Consider the following 14,499-nt stretch of genomic DNA (forward strand, 5'->3'; position numbering starts at 1 on the left):
CATAAGCATAAGCTCATGCGGAAAAAGAGAAGGAGCTTATGCGGAAATAGAGAATGAGAGATGCTTCTCTCCTTCTCTTTTTCTGCATAAGCTCCTTCTCTTTTTCCGCATGAGCATAAGCATGCGGAAACTCATCCTTCTCATGCTTATGCTCATGCATGTGCATGAGCTTATGCTTAAGTTTCCGCATAAGCTCATGCACATGCGTGAGCTTATGCGGAAATAGAGAATGAGAGAAGCATAAGCTCATTCTCTATTTTTGCATAAGCTCATTCTCTATTTCCCACTCTATTTCCCCCTTCTCTCATTTCCCCCTTCTCTCATTCTCTATTTTCCCTCATCTCTTTCCCTTTCTCTCATTCTCTATTTCCTCGTTCTCATTCTTTTCTTTCCTTTACATCTTCTTTCCCTCTTATCTTTCCCTCTTCTTTCCCTCTTTCCTTTCCCTCTTCTTTCCTTTCCCTCTTCTTTCTTCTTGCCTATGCCTATGCCTATGAGAATGCTCATGTTTGTTTATTTGTTTTCTGTTTTCGTGTTTGTGTCTATGTTAGACATGGGATCACGTCGCTCATCCGACGAGTACGGACAGCCTCGTAGGAGGAGAGCTCACGATCTATATGCTCCAGAGGACTTTGATTCCTCTCAGGCGACTACCCCGAGGACTACCCCTGGTCCGACTCCTCTCGGTCCTAGCACTGTGACTACCCCTGGTCCGACCCCTCTTCCACGTAGCACTGCCACTACCCCTCAGGGGACTCCATTGCTAGCCGCGCATGGATTTGTTGGGACTCCCGATGAGTTTGTAGCGCAGATGAGCGATGAGGAGGCAGCGAGATTCTTCTCTCTGCTCTCTCAGAGGACCTCCGCAATTCCTTCCCCTACACCGACGGGTGGACGTACAGCCCAGCCATCCCCTCGCGCCCCTTCGACCGCGGGATCATCACCTGCGCATGCCTCCCGCAAGGGAAGGAAGAGTAGGATGGGCGGCTCATGTTGTGCTGACTCAGGAGATGTAGACGAGTCAGCACACTCACGCTCCTTTAGGTCTCCACTTGGTCCGGAGACACAGTATCAGTCAGGTCCCTTTCCCTCTCCTACTCCCACAGCTACTCCTCGATCCGGAAGCGGTCGCGCAGCTTCCACTCCTTCAGACTCTGCTACCGTCAGTCCCCCTTACTCATCAGGGGATCTCTCCTATCAAATCACATCTGCCGGAGAGATAATAGAAGACAAAAAGGGCAAAGCAGTGATGGCCGCCATGAGGCGGTTGATGAGTCATCACTTCAAGAGCGGCATAAATATCGATTGGCGGTATCAAGATGGCCAAAAGAAGCAGGCGGTGATCGATGAGTTAAAACTCAGATTTCCTAATCCGCCAAATGTGGAGTTTAATAACAGTTATATGCTCGAGCGCATGGGTTTGGTCCTAAAGCATCGCAGATCAACCATGCGTACTTCCATTACAAAGGGGTTGTCTAAACCCAGCTGGGCAGACAAAGCTGATTGGAAGTTCTTGAAGAAGCAGAATAGGGACCATCCTGAAATGTTCGAGGGTCAGAGGAGGGCTGCGAAGAGACGGCTGGATGTCATAGGTACTTCGCACTTTGGTGCAGGTGGACGGTATGCGTTCGAGGCAACCGTGGTAAGTTTACTTCTTTCCATTTAATGTATTGTTCTATTTGTTTTACTTACATATTACATGCACTTTAGCTAACTCTAACTCTCGTAAATTGGATCCACAGCAAGCTGCGATGGGTCGTCTTCCTACGGATGCAGAGACGCGGCGCGCATTTCGGATAGGAACCAAGCCGTGGTTCATTGAGCAAGAGGCAATGGGAGCGACAGTCGATTGGGCTGAGGTGGCTGCTCGCACGGTATAAGTTTACTCCTGCTTGTAATCTCACTTTTTAATTTAAGTTCCAATCTAATTTTCGATTTATTTGGTTCAGTCTCAGGGTCAAAGCTCAAGCGTCCCATCATCAGAGACGAGCGATCAACAGGGGCAAGGATCGGACGCAGGTGCCGGATGACGAAGGAGAAGACGCAGGTGTCGGGGACGAGGGAGAAGATGCAGGTGCCGAGGACCAGGGAACAGCCCAACAAGACGATTCGGATTCGGATTCGGATTAGTAGTGGTAGTAGCATTTTTCATATCCGCTCGTTAGAGCCATTTTGTATCGCCCTTTCACAGGGTAATTTTGTTTCAAACACAGTTGTATATGTATATGCATTTCTTCCTCATCGTTCACAAGAACAATTTTGTATCACCCTGCAAGCAAGGGAAATTTTGTTATAAAAAACTTTCTTTTGTAATTACAAAAAAAAAAAAAAGGTTAGTGGGGCTAAACAGGGCTTCCTTTTGGCCCTGTTTAGCCCCACTAACCATTTTTTTTACCTTCTGTTAATCGTCGCTATATAGCGACGTTTACCAGTGTCGCTATATAGCGACGATTAACAGAGTCGCTATATAGCGACGTTTATATCGTCGCTATATAGCGACGTTTACATCGTCGCTATATAGCGACGATTAACAGCGTCGCTATATAGCGACGGTTTATAGCGACGCTCCTTTTTCGACGATTTTAACGACTTTTATAGCGACCTTTGCGCCCGTGAAAAAAAAAATTTTTAATGTAAAAAGCGTCGGTATTTCCGTCGGAAAATGGCCTATGCCTTGTAGTGTAATAGCATATTGCTTGTCCAAGCATCCCCCATTTAGTCTATTTTGAGGGATTCCAAGCATCCATTTCATGAGCAAGGAGAGTTTCCACAGTTTGAAAGGAGCATTAAGCTCCCACAAGGTTGCATCGAAGTAGTATGGCAAGATGAGCATGAAGCATGCTCTGACAACTATGGATCTAGTTGGGCATCCTCCATCATAAATACTATAGACTTGATCGTATATTTTTAGAGTAGATAGGTGAAGGCAAGGGTGCAAGAAAATTTCAGCATGCTGCCAATCAAAAATTGTGGGGAGAGAGTTGAGGACTCTCACTAGCTTGCCTTTTGTTCTAGCACGCCACCAAAATGAAGATCAAGAGAAAAGGAAAGATGGGTAAGCAAAGATGGTATCTCTAGAGACCATGTCAGCCAAAGTGTTGAATGAAAAAGAAGAACTCCAATGAAAAGTAGTTACTTGCTATAGCAGTTGAACCATACATAGTGAAGATAGCATGAATGAATGCAAAATAAGGTGAATACCATAAAAGTCCCCAAAACATGGTCTAGACTCTCAGAGGACTCTCATGCATAATGAAAAGGGATCATATAAGGATATAGGTAGAGAATTGTACAACATTCATCTCTAATGTTCCCTTATGAATGGGATTCCCCTCCATAAATGCCAATATTCTACTCCTATGCTCCTCCTATGTGCCTAACTTTAGTATGCCTAACTCTCTAAAACGTGGTCTAGACTCTTGTCCAGGGCTCATACAAGTGTATAGGTGGAGAAACTTCTAATATTCATCTCCAAAATTCCCTTACAAGTGGGCCTTCCCATCCATAAATGCCAAGATTTTACTTTTACATGCATAACTTTATGCCTAAGATGGCTACAATTGTGGAACTATCAGAGGGTACAGGTCTGCCCAACACAACCATAATAGTTCTTGACTTGCTAAAGAGGCTACTATACATTCTACTTATATTTTTGAGGCTGCAACATAATGTTCATCCATGAAACCAAAATTTGATCAAGGAAGAAAATAACTCCCATTTGTAGACCTTGACATATTTGGACAACCTCCCAACCCTCAGGGGGTTCATCTAAAAATTTGTAGTGTACCACATGCATTCAAAAAGAGGGGTATCTTAATATTAGGGGGGGAATTTTTTTTAAATAAAATAAAATGCAGGTTTATATTATCAAGATAGACAAATGTTTTTACATCAAAATGTTCCTGCCCCTACACGGGGGGAGACAAAGATGTGAGCTGAGACATCTCTCCAAAGGTGGTCGAGCTGATCTAGGTAGATTGACAGGTGATTCAGTTAGTTTCATCCTTCTGTCAATGTGGGAGGCACCTTTGATAACAATAGTGCTCAGGATATGCATGTAAGGGCATGGGCACCTATGGTTCTGGGCTTTCCCCGAGAGTTCTCTGGCTAGTCGTTGTAGGGACTAAATGAATTGTTCCCTTGACATACTTTCTTTGCGTACTTTAGCAACATCACTCTCCAAGTCAGCATGTAAAACTGGTCTTTTGAAAGGGGGTGGGCTTGGAGAGGCTTTCTACGATCCAGTGGTGGTGGCAATTTCCCAGGCTTGTGTGGGTAGCACACTTTTCATCGTAGCACTCTCTTTTAGAGAATGGGAAGGAGTAATCGGTACAACGGTAAGGAGGGGTGAGAAAGGGGGAGGGGCACCCTAATTGGGGGCTAGCGGTTGCATTCCTCGAGGAGTTAGGTTTCTCTGCTCTTGGTGTAGCATCTGCTCTCTTTCATTTGCACATGATACATAGGGTTTCTTAGTGGTGTACCTTCGAGTCCCAAGCCAACATATGGGAATCTCTTGAGGGTCACTAGATTGACACATTCTTCACTTGTATATAATAAACCTTATTCATTTCTCCCTTTACATATCCCAAGACCCTCTTTGCAACATTCCAATGTGCTCTTCTTGGATCTAACATCAATTGTGGGAGTGTATTTGTAGCATAATTGATATCAGGTATAATATAGCTAGAGCCAAAAAACTTAGTCCTCGTACTATTTAGTATATGGATAATCTTTCATCTATTTTATAATATGAACATTGCTATTTTGGTCATTTAGTATACTTGAAACTAGATACTATTGGTATCATTTGTGACCCATTTGCACCTTATGGGTTTATGATGCTTGGAATATCAAATAAAGATGTATACTCAACATCAATAGTGAGTTGCTAATGAGTGGCATGACTTCATGCAAGAGCCTCATCATATATCATGGAATTAGTAGTTGCTGATAAAGAAGTATGAGATTCAAGAATTTTCTTTATTGGCTTCCAAGTCCTTGATAGTCTTTGCATATTTTCAAATTTTTAGATGTAAACACTTCAATTCTTCAACATTGTCATTAATGTTTTGTGACATAGGATTGGAACATTTTACTAAATCATCATCTTTGGATTAAAGAAGAACATCCAAATAGTCATCATTTGCATGTTTGATATTTATACCCTCCTCATGAGCCATTAGAGTATCAACATCTTTATTAACATGAAATTCATGTTAACTTTTAGCAAGTTGAGAACTCTAAAAAGATTTTGATAGATGTCCTTCATCAAAGATTATAGATCTCAACTAATAATCTTTCGAGAAGAAATATCCAAGAATCAATATCCTTTATAGGATTTGTTGCAATATTCGAGAAATATAGCGTTTGCAACAAAAGAGGATCAATATTGATGGGGAATATAAATATATGCACAAGACCAAAAAATCAAACTGTAATAGGTGTTTTATGGAAAATTGAAGAAGTAGCAAGAGAATACTGCACATAAACTAATGTATCCACAGCCTCGTCCAAAAATCCTTTCAAGATCCTTTCCTATTCTTGCATGTGTTAGCATGCCAATGATGATCTTCATGCTGGTATGATTTTTTTGGCTCTACGACTCCATATTGAGGCAATATATATCTACAAAGAATTCCAACCTCTTGATAAAATTGATTAAAAGCATGTGATTTGAATTTGCCACCATTATTACTTTGCATTGTTTGAAGTAATTTACCTATTTGTACCTTCAAACATTGTGACAAAAGGCAGCTCATGACGCTCAGTTCTAAAATGGAAGAGCTTAATAATGTTGATTCCAAATTGTGAATTTGTTCGCATAGCCAAGGAAAAAATTTGATTGATAGTAGATTACAAAGCTACTCAACATATAACACATCATCATTAATGGTTGGATATTTTTTTAATCCTTATATGAAACAACTTGTTCACTTCAGTGTTGAGGGTATTAGAGACCTTCAAATACAAACTAATTTAGGTGTGCAAGCTCTACATGGGGTGTAAGAATTGTGAAAATATGCAAGCCCAACCATCCAAATAATACTAGATCCACATAAAACTTTGCAGGCACAAGGATATGATTCTTATTAAGGAACCTTTGCAAAGTATAATACCTATCAGCCACATGCATGATAAGAATTGTGAGAATATGCAAGCTTGACCATGTGAATTAAACCAAATCCACATAAAAAATTGCAAGAAAAAGCATCTTAATCTCATAAAGACTTGTGCAAAGTATCATGCCCCCATCAAACACATATACATATGCTAGAACCACATTGATGTATATTTTTAATGCACATGAATGATGTATGGTAAGAAGAGTAGAGATACACATGACCAACCACACAAATGATACAAAGTAAACATCATAACTTGTGAGCTCAAGTAGATTACTACCATTAAGGCCTCTGCAAATTATCATACCCATTGGACACACAAATATATGCTAGAAGCACACCGATGCAAAATTTTATGCTCATGCATGATGCATGGTAAGAATTATCAAAATACACATGACTGACCACAAAAATGATACCCAATACACATAAAAATTGTGAGAATAAGGATATTTATTTCATTAAGGCCTTTTCAAAGTACTGAAGCCATTGGACATACACGTGTACATATGCTAGAAGTACACCTATGCATATTTTTAGGGCTCATGCACTATGAATGGTAAGAAATATATCAATATACATGCCTAACCATGAAAATGACACATATGAATTTGCAAGTAAAAGATATTACTTTGGATATGATACTAAAAGATGCTATAGAGTATCATATGAATCTTAAACATACACATATGCTAGAAGCACACCGATGCAAATTTTCAAGGATGCATTGTACAAAATGTGGAAATAGTCATCTCCAACCATGCAAATAATAATAGATTCATAGAAAACTTTGTGAACAAAATTGTGTTACTCTTATTAAGGTCTATGCAAAGTATCATACCCATTGGACACACATTGTATGATAGAAGCACATCGATTCATACTTTTAGTGCTCATGCATAGCATGCTTAGAATTATGGAAATTTGTATGCCCAACAACGCAAATTATACATCCAGTCCACATCCAACTTTGTGAGAATAAGTATATTTCTCTCATTAAGGACTTTGCAAAGTATCACACCTAGTAGACACACATGCATATGCTAGAAGCATACCGTTGCATATTTTTAACGGTGGTCATGCATGATGCATGGTAAGGATTGTGGAAAAACACATGCCCAGCCATGCAAATGATACCTAATCCATATGAAACTGAAACAAAAATGATATTACCATCATTAAGGCCTATATAAATCATCATACTCATTAGATACACACTAAAAGTACACCAATGCATGCTTTTAGCATTTATGTACGATGCATGATAAAAAGTATGAAAATATGCATGCCCGACCATGCAAATGATACCCAATCCACATCAAAATTTGAAGAACAATGATATTACTCTACTAAGGCCTATGTAGATTATCATACCCATCAAACAAGCACACATATGCTAGAAGCACATTGATGCATATTTTTAACACTCATGTACGATGCATCGTGATCAGAATTGTAAAAATACGCAAGGCCGACCATAAAAATAATACTAGGTCTAGATTAAAATGTGAAAGAATAAGTATCTTTATCTAATTAATTCTTGTGCAAAGTATCATACCCATCGGATAGATACACACATGCTAGAAGTACACTGATGCATATCTTCAACACTCTTACATGATGCATTATGGAAATATGCATGGTCGACCATGCAAATGATACATTATCCACATCAAAATTTATAAGCATAAATATATTACTCTCATTAATTCCTTTGCAAAGTATCATACCCATCGGACACACATACATATGCTAGCTCTAGGTACACCGATACATATCCTAATGCTCATACATGATTCATGGTAAGAAACATGGAAATACACATGCTTGACCATGCAAATAAAAATACTATCAACATAAAGATTTACAAGAACAATGATCTTACTCTAAGGCCTCTATAAAGGATCAAACCCATTTGACATATACACATGCTACAAGCACTCCGATGCATATTTTTAATGCTTATGCATGATGCATGGTAAGTAATGTGGAAATACACTTGCAATCATGCCGATGATAAACGATCAAAATAAAATGTTTCAATCGTAAGTGTATTACTCTCTTAGGCCTCTGAAAAGCATCATACCCCCATTAATAGACACATACACCTATGCTAGAAGCACACTAATGCATATTCATGCATGCTACAAAATAATACTTGTGGAAATACACTTGCTTGAGTAGGCGAATGATACCTGGTTCACATAAAAAATTTCAAGCACATGCATCTTACTCTCATTAAGGTCTACAAAAAGTATCATAACCATCTTAACATAGACATATGCTAGAAGCTTATCGATGCATACTTTTAACACTCATGCACGATGTATTTAAGAATTGTGGAAATATGTATGTTGTACCATGCAAATGATACCCAATCCACTTCAAAGTTTCAAAGCACAAGGATCATACTCTCATTAGGCTAGTGCAAAGTGTCATAGTCATCAGCTTGGGGCGGTCACTCATAAATATGTAAGCATAGCACATGGGTTCAATTGAAGGAGTTTTTAAAACCTCTTTTTATAGAATTTTCACATACAAAAGGGTTTCATATAAAGAGATATTCACAAATTTAATAGTTTTTAAAAAAATAAATCATGATAAATCCCCCTCCCGCCGAGGTCATCACATATACACACATATACTAGAAGCATTCTGATGCAAAGTTGTAATGCTCACATGCAATGCATTGTAAGAATTGAAAAATACAAATGTCTAACCATGCAAGAAAAAGGGTCTTACTCTCATCAAGGCCTATGGAAAGTATTATACCCACTAGACACACACATATACTAGGCTTGCATATCGATGTATATTTTTAACACTCATGAACGATGCATGAATGGCTATAATTTTTTGGTACCATTTCTTCATAAGAAATGGTAGTGAAAAATAGTTGCTATTTTCTGCAGCCATTCATTTGTAAGAAATGACAGACAATAAAACATTTTGATGTCATATTGCCATTTCTTGCAAAAGTGAATTTGGGTGTCATCTCCTATTACCATTTCTAGTACCTAATTTTCTTGGTGTTTATATCCTCTTTATATTTTACTATTGTGATGATTGCTACCTCACCATGCCACTACATGTAGCGCTTTCTCAATTCTACATAACAATGTTGACGTGGATGCCAATTATTGGCACAGTCTTATGGTTTCATGCCATTGTAATCTCTAGCTTATCTCTAGCTTAAAGCCTCTTGGAATGTGACGTTCAAGGTAGATTTTTCATGGCACTCCTGCTTAGCTTCTTGTTGATCCTTTGCTATCTTGTGACACTCTCTTGTATCAATCTCTTTCTAGTTGTTTCCTTCTCGGTTGAGTTACCTCGTTTGAATAGTTAGTTGTTACAGGTGAAGCTGCCCTTGGTGTCATGAATTAGTTTAAAGGCAATGAACAAAGCTCCACATTGAGGAAAGTAAAATCAGAAGTTTTGGCTACTTTTTTGTGGAATTAGTGCAATCCAGTATGCACGTTATAAACCTCACCACTCATCTCACGTCATGCCAAGTGACACACTCAAGCCATGATTCAAAGGTTTGTTCTAAGCCTTTTTTCGGTGCTGCGAAGGATGACATTACCTTTTGCTTGATCACTTTTACAATCTTGTAGAATATCGTGATTGGTAAGATGTAGAGAAGGTCAAGGAGATCAAGCCTTCCCTCCAAGGCTTAGCCGTTGTATGGTACCATTAGTTGGATGAAGGCATCAAACACTCTTGGCCTCATTTAGTTCATGCGGTCACAGTGGCTTTTGGTAGTATAGACACAATAGAAGATGCCTTGACATAATTACAAGAGATTTCTCAATTTTCAAATGAATCCGTGCCACAATTTGGTGTACAACTGACACATCTGCTGATAAGGGTTGACTCTAATATGATAGAGCACCTTCTGGATGAGGGTACATGCTAAAGTATCACAAAGGACCTAAGATCAAGGTCCAAAGACTCTCAATGCCACTCTTCTTATTGCACATTGAATAGAGTTCTCCAAGTCAAAAATGTTTCCAAAGCTCCTCCCCTTCCTCCACTGCTTCCTATACCATCAATGCCCATGCCAATGGAAATTCAGAAATTCATTCACCAGAATAGACCTCAACTTGCGCAAGAAAAAACCAAGTTGCCATATGGAGATCAGCAAGGCCAACCCAGGTGCTTTAATTGTAATAAATATGGACATGTATGAAAGTACTACTTGTTGCTTCAACCTATGCAAAGTTCACAGTTTGTAGATAACTCCAATAATGTAATTTTTTATCACCTTATTTAAAGAAAAGAGCATCTGAAGCCATAAGAGGCAAAAACTTTAGAAAACTCTCATGTTCCTTCGATTGCTTTCATTGTGGAAGCTTTGTTAAAAAATAAACCCCTAATGTTCCTAGTCAACTCAAGAAGTTCTCTAACCTCATCTCATCGCTCCTTCATTCTCGACCATAAGATTCCTTTATACACTTTACTAAATAATCAAATAACGTTTGGTGACAATTTGACCAAAGTTGATTCATCTGTTGGGGCCATTATTGAGATTCAGCTAGGTAGATCCAAGTTTCTTATGTTGCTGACTCAAATTTTTATAGCGACTCTAGGTTGTGACTGATTGCTTGATTAAGAAGTAAGGATTGATTTTAAAAATATGTGTTGGTGATTGAATGATTCAATCGTAGTACCTTGGTTACATTCTAGGTTGACAGACTCTCATATTATTTTCACTACAATACATGAATAAATGTTTAGGCAAGATAGAATTTAAAAAATCCTTTTGAGAGTTCATGATGCATTTGCTAACTCAAATCCAACTATGACTTTAGCAAAAATCTTCCATGGGATCCCTACAAGTGACTCTTGATCGGTTTTGACACCACGAAGACATCGTTCCATTAAACAAGTTCAAGTGTTGAGAGAACACATCCACAAAATGCTTTGCTACAACATTATTGAACATTCAAAAAGCCCATGGGATTGCAAACCACATCTGGTAAAAAAAGAGGATGAATCCTATAGATTCCAAATAGATTACTGGCCTTTGAATAAATTGATGATGGTCAACTAGGGATGAATATCCACTGCCCCACCTAAGTGACATTCTTAACTCTTTGGTGAATTCAAAATTTTTTACTACTCTTGATTAGGATATTTGCAGACACCAGTCAAGCCGAGTGATTGCCCCAAGATGGCTTTTCAAACACCGTTTGTTCAAACCAGTTCAATGTTATGCCTTTTGATTTAAATAATGTACTTGGAATATTCTAGCAGGTCATGAATGTTATGCCTTTTGATGTATGATTAATAGTATAAGGAAAAGTTTTAATTTACTTCCATGATGTGTTGATCCATAGTGGCTTCTTAGGAAGTCCATAAAGAAGTTATATTGTAGGTCTTACGATTGTTCCAAAAGTATAATCTGAAATTGAGTCCTCTCAAGTGCAAGTGGGCGCAGAGGAAGTTAAAACACTTGGGATTTTTCATTGCTATTGATGGTATTCACACCAACCCAACCAAATTCAAATCTTTAGACAAATTTCCAGCTCTAATAAGTGTCAAACAACTACAACAGTTCCTAAGGATGGTTGGTTTCAATGCGAGGTTCATGCCCAGGAATTGTCACAAATCTCTGCCCCAGTACAGTAATCTCATGCAGAAAAATGGCAAGTTTATTTGGGAGATGGACTGTCAAGTACCATTCAATAAAATCAAAGATATTTTAAAGGAAGATTTCTTGTTACGACATCTGGATCTATCCAAGCTTCGACATCATTTGTATGGATGCATCCAAAAATGGTTTGGGTGCAATATTATTGCAGCACCATGAGCAAGGAAATTTATGATCAATCATATATCTCAGCAGGTCATTGAGTCCTCCAAAAGGCAAATATGCGGCAACTGAATCGAAATGTCTTGTGGTAGTTTGGAGAAGGTATACCCATATGTACATGGCACTGAATTTGAGGTATAGACCGATCATGCCCTGTTAATAGGTCTAATGTGGAAGAGGCAGCTCCAAGGGCACTTAGCAAGATAGGTCTTGCTTTTGCAAGATTATAATTTTCATATCTCTTACCATCCAAGTAAACACACCCAAGTCATTGATGCTATTTCAAGAACTCATGTTGTCATTGCTCAAAATGCCCCACCCGTGGCATCTCAAACTCCTCTGCCATTTCAATTTCTCTAATTCAACTTCCCACAATTGATGAATTGAAAAAACTTTAGTCTGAGGATCTCTAAGTTAGAAAAATTATGGAAAAGATTCATTCTCAAAAACTGTCATTGTATTTTCAAATGATTGATGGTTTGATTTTCTATCACAAACCCTAGTTTTAGCCCTAGATCTTTGTACCCAGATAGTGCCATCAGCATTATCTACATGCTTTCCATGATGGAATTTTTGGAGGCCCATCTTGGTTTTCTCCAAGTTCGAATAGATTCAAACCACATTTTTTTGGCCCAAGTTTAGGAATAATCAATCTTGAGCATTATTTGCAATCTTGTACAACTTGCCAATCTTTTAAGTCATCAATGCTGAAACCTTCAGGCAATCTAAGGTCTATTGTGATGTCACGGCCATTTAAATAGAACATCTTCGATGTGACCAAGGAAAACGGATAAGGTTGTACAATAGTTGTCATAGGCTAGCTACTTTCTCAATTGGAGATTTAGCAATGCTAAAATATCCCATTAGAAAGGAGGGATTGACAAAGAAATTCCTTGCCAAATGGATTGGCCCATACCAAGTTCTTCGACCATATGAGCTCCAATGCTGTAGTGATGATCACTGACAAATAAAGACGACTGCACAAATGCCTGCATCAAGCCAGTTTTTTCTATTGTTCACTTTTCTCATTCAGGGGGGGAAGACGTGATGACTGCCACCTCACCAAGCTAGCTCACATAGCGCTCTCTCGGTTCCACATAACCATGTGGATGTGGATGCCAATTCTTGGCACATTCTTATGCTTTCATGTCCTTGTAATTTTGGGCTTAAAGTCTCTTGGAATGTGATGTTTGAGGCAGCTTTTGCATGGCACTCTTGCTTACCTTCTTGTCGATCCTCTACTATCTTGTGTCGCTCTCTTTCTGGTTGTTTCCTGCTCAGTTGAGTTACCTCGTTGTAATTAGTTGTTGTGCAACATGGAGAATAAATTTAGATGATTACTATATAGCAAATTTGAGCATTTTACTATATAGAGAATGAATTTCCCAATACAATTTGAGATATGTGATGTATTTTTTATAGAGAGATTATAGTTTAGTCGAGCTTATGTGATTTCCTTACAGAAGTTGATAACTACATAGAGTATTTTACTATACAAAGACTATATACACATGGCACCATAACTAGGCAACCCAATTATCTATATATATCTAGGTTATAGACATATAGAAAAAAGTTTAAAGTTGCTGATTACAGGGGGCTATTGACTCCGTGAATGTGTTGCATACGAAGTCCAGGAAACATAATTGCTAACACCTTGAAGGAATACCGGAAAACCTTGGAAAAATACGGGGAAGCAACAGAAAAGATGAGCGCCTTGCTGGATCTTCTTTACGCAGGAAAACCTTTGGACGAATACGCGGAAGCAGCAGAGAAGATCAGTGATCGCCTTCTCAGCGTTAAACATGGACCATCTCAAGAACAATAGATTTGGGGCCGGAAGTAATCGAATCGGCAGCTCATGTTAGAATAATGGAGCGATAATGAAGACAAACAAGCAAGCCTTGAAAACCTGAGTGCACAATCACTCTCTTCATAACATCAAACATGAAGCCCCCAAGCTTTTATTATCAGAAAAGCAAAAGCACAACGTTAACCTAAGTCTATATTCGAAACTCAACCAAGATGATCTTCTTCGAGAATTTCTGCGCAAGTGTGACTTTCTCGCTCAATACGTACAGCAGTGGTCACAAAGGAACAATGGGTGCTGCCGGACGCAGGTGGCGGCGTAGGCCTGGGATCAGCTTCAGAGGACCTATCGTTGCTGCTAGTCGCATGTGATTCCGTGGACGCAGAGATTCCGGTTGATTGAGTATGAGCCGTTGCTGCTCCTGCTGGAGTATCAATTGTGCGTATAGTTTGTAGAGGCGGCGTGAGCTGCAGCTCGGACGTAGGAATGCAGGTACATTCAGGATCAGGAGTTGTCGTTTCTATAGAAACGGCGGTCGCTGTAGCCGACGGACTAGTCAGCGAGATGCGTCTTATGCAGTCTCCTGGAGAAGGCATACAGTATGCAATCTGGGCTACTGCTGAGTCCACTGAACGAGGTCGGCAAGGGACAACGCAACAGAGGAAAACATGTATGACTACGTTCCTGCAATAAGGACACGATCTCCGTTCACGTAGCCAAGGAGCCACACAGTGGACGTGAAAAAGATGCTT

The sequence above is a fragment of the Dipteris shenzhenensis genome, chromosome 9 (assembly GCF_047967505.1).
Source record: "Dipteris shenzhenensis isolate YYH24624 ecotype China chromosome 9, Dip_SZ_1.0, whole genome shotgun sequence".
NCBI classification, from domain to species: domain Eukaryota; kingdom Viridiplantae; phylum Streptophyta; class Polypodiopsida; order Gleicheniales; family Dipteridaceae; genus Dipteris; species Dipteris shenzhenensis.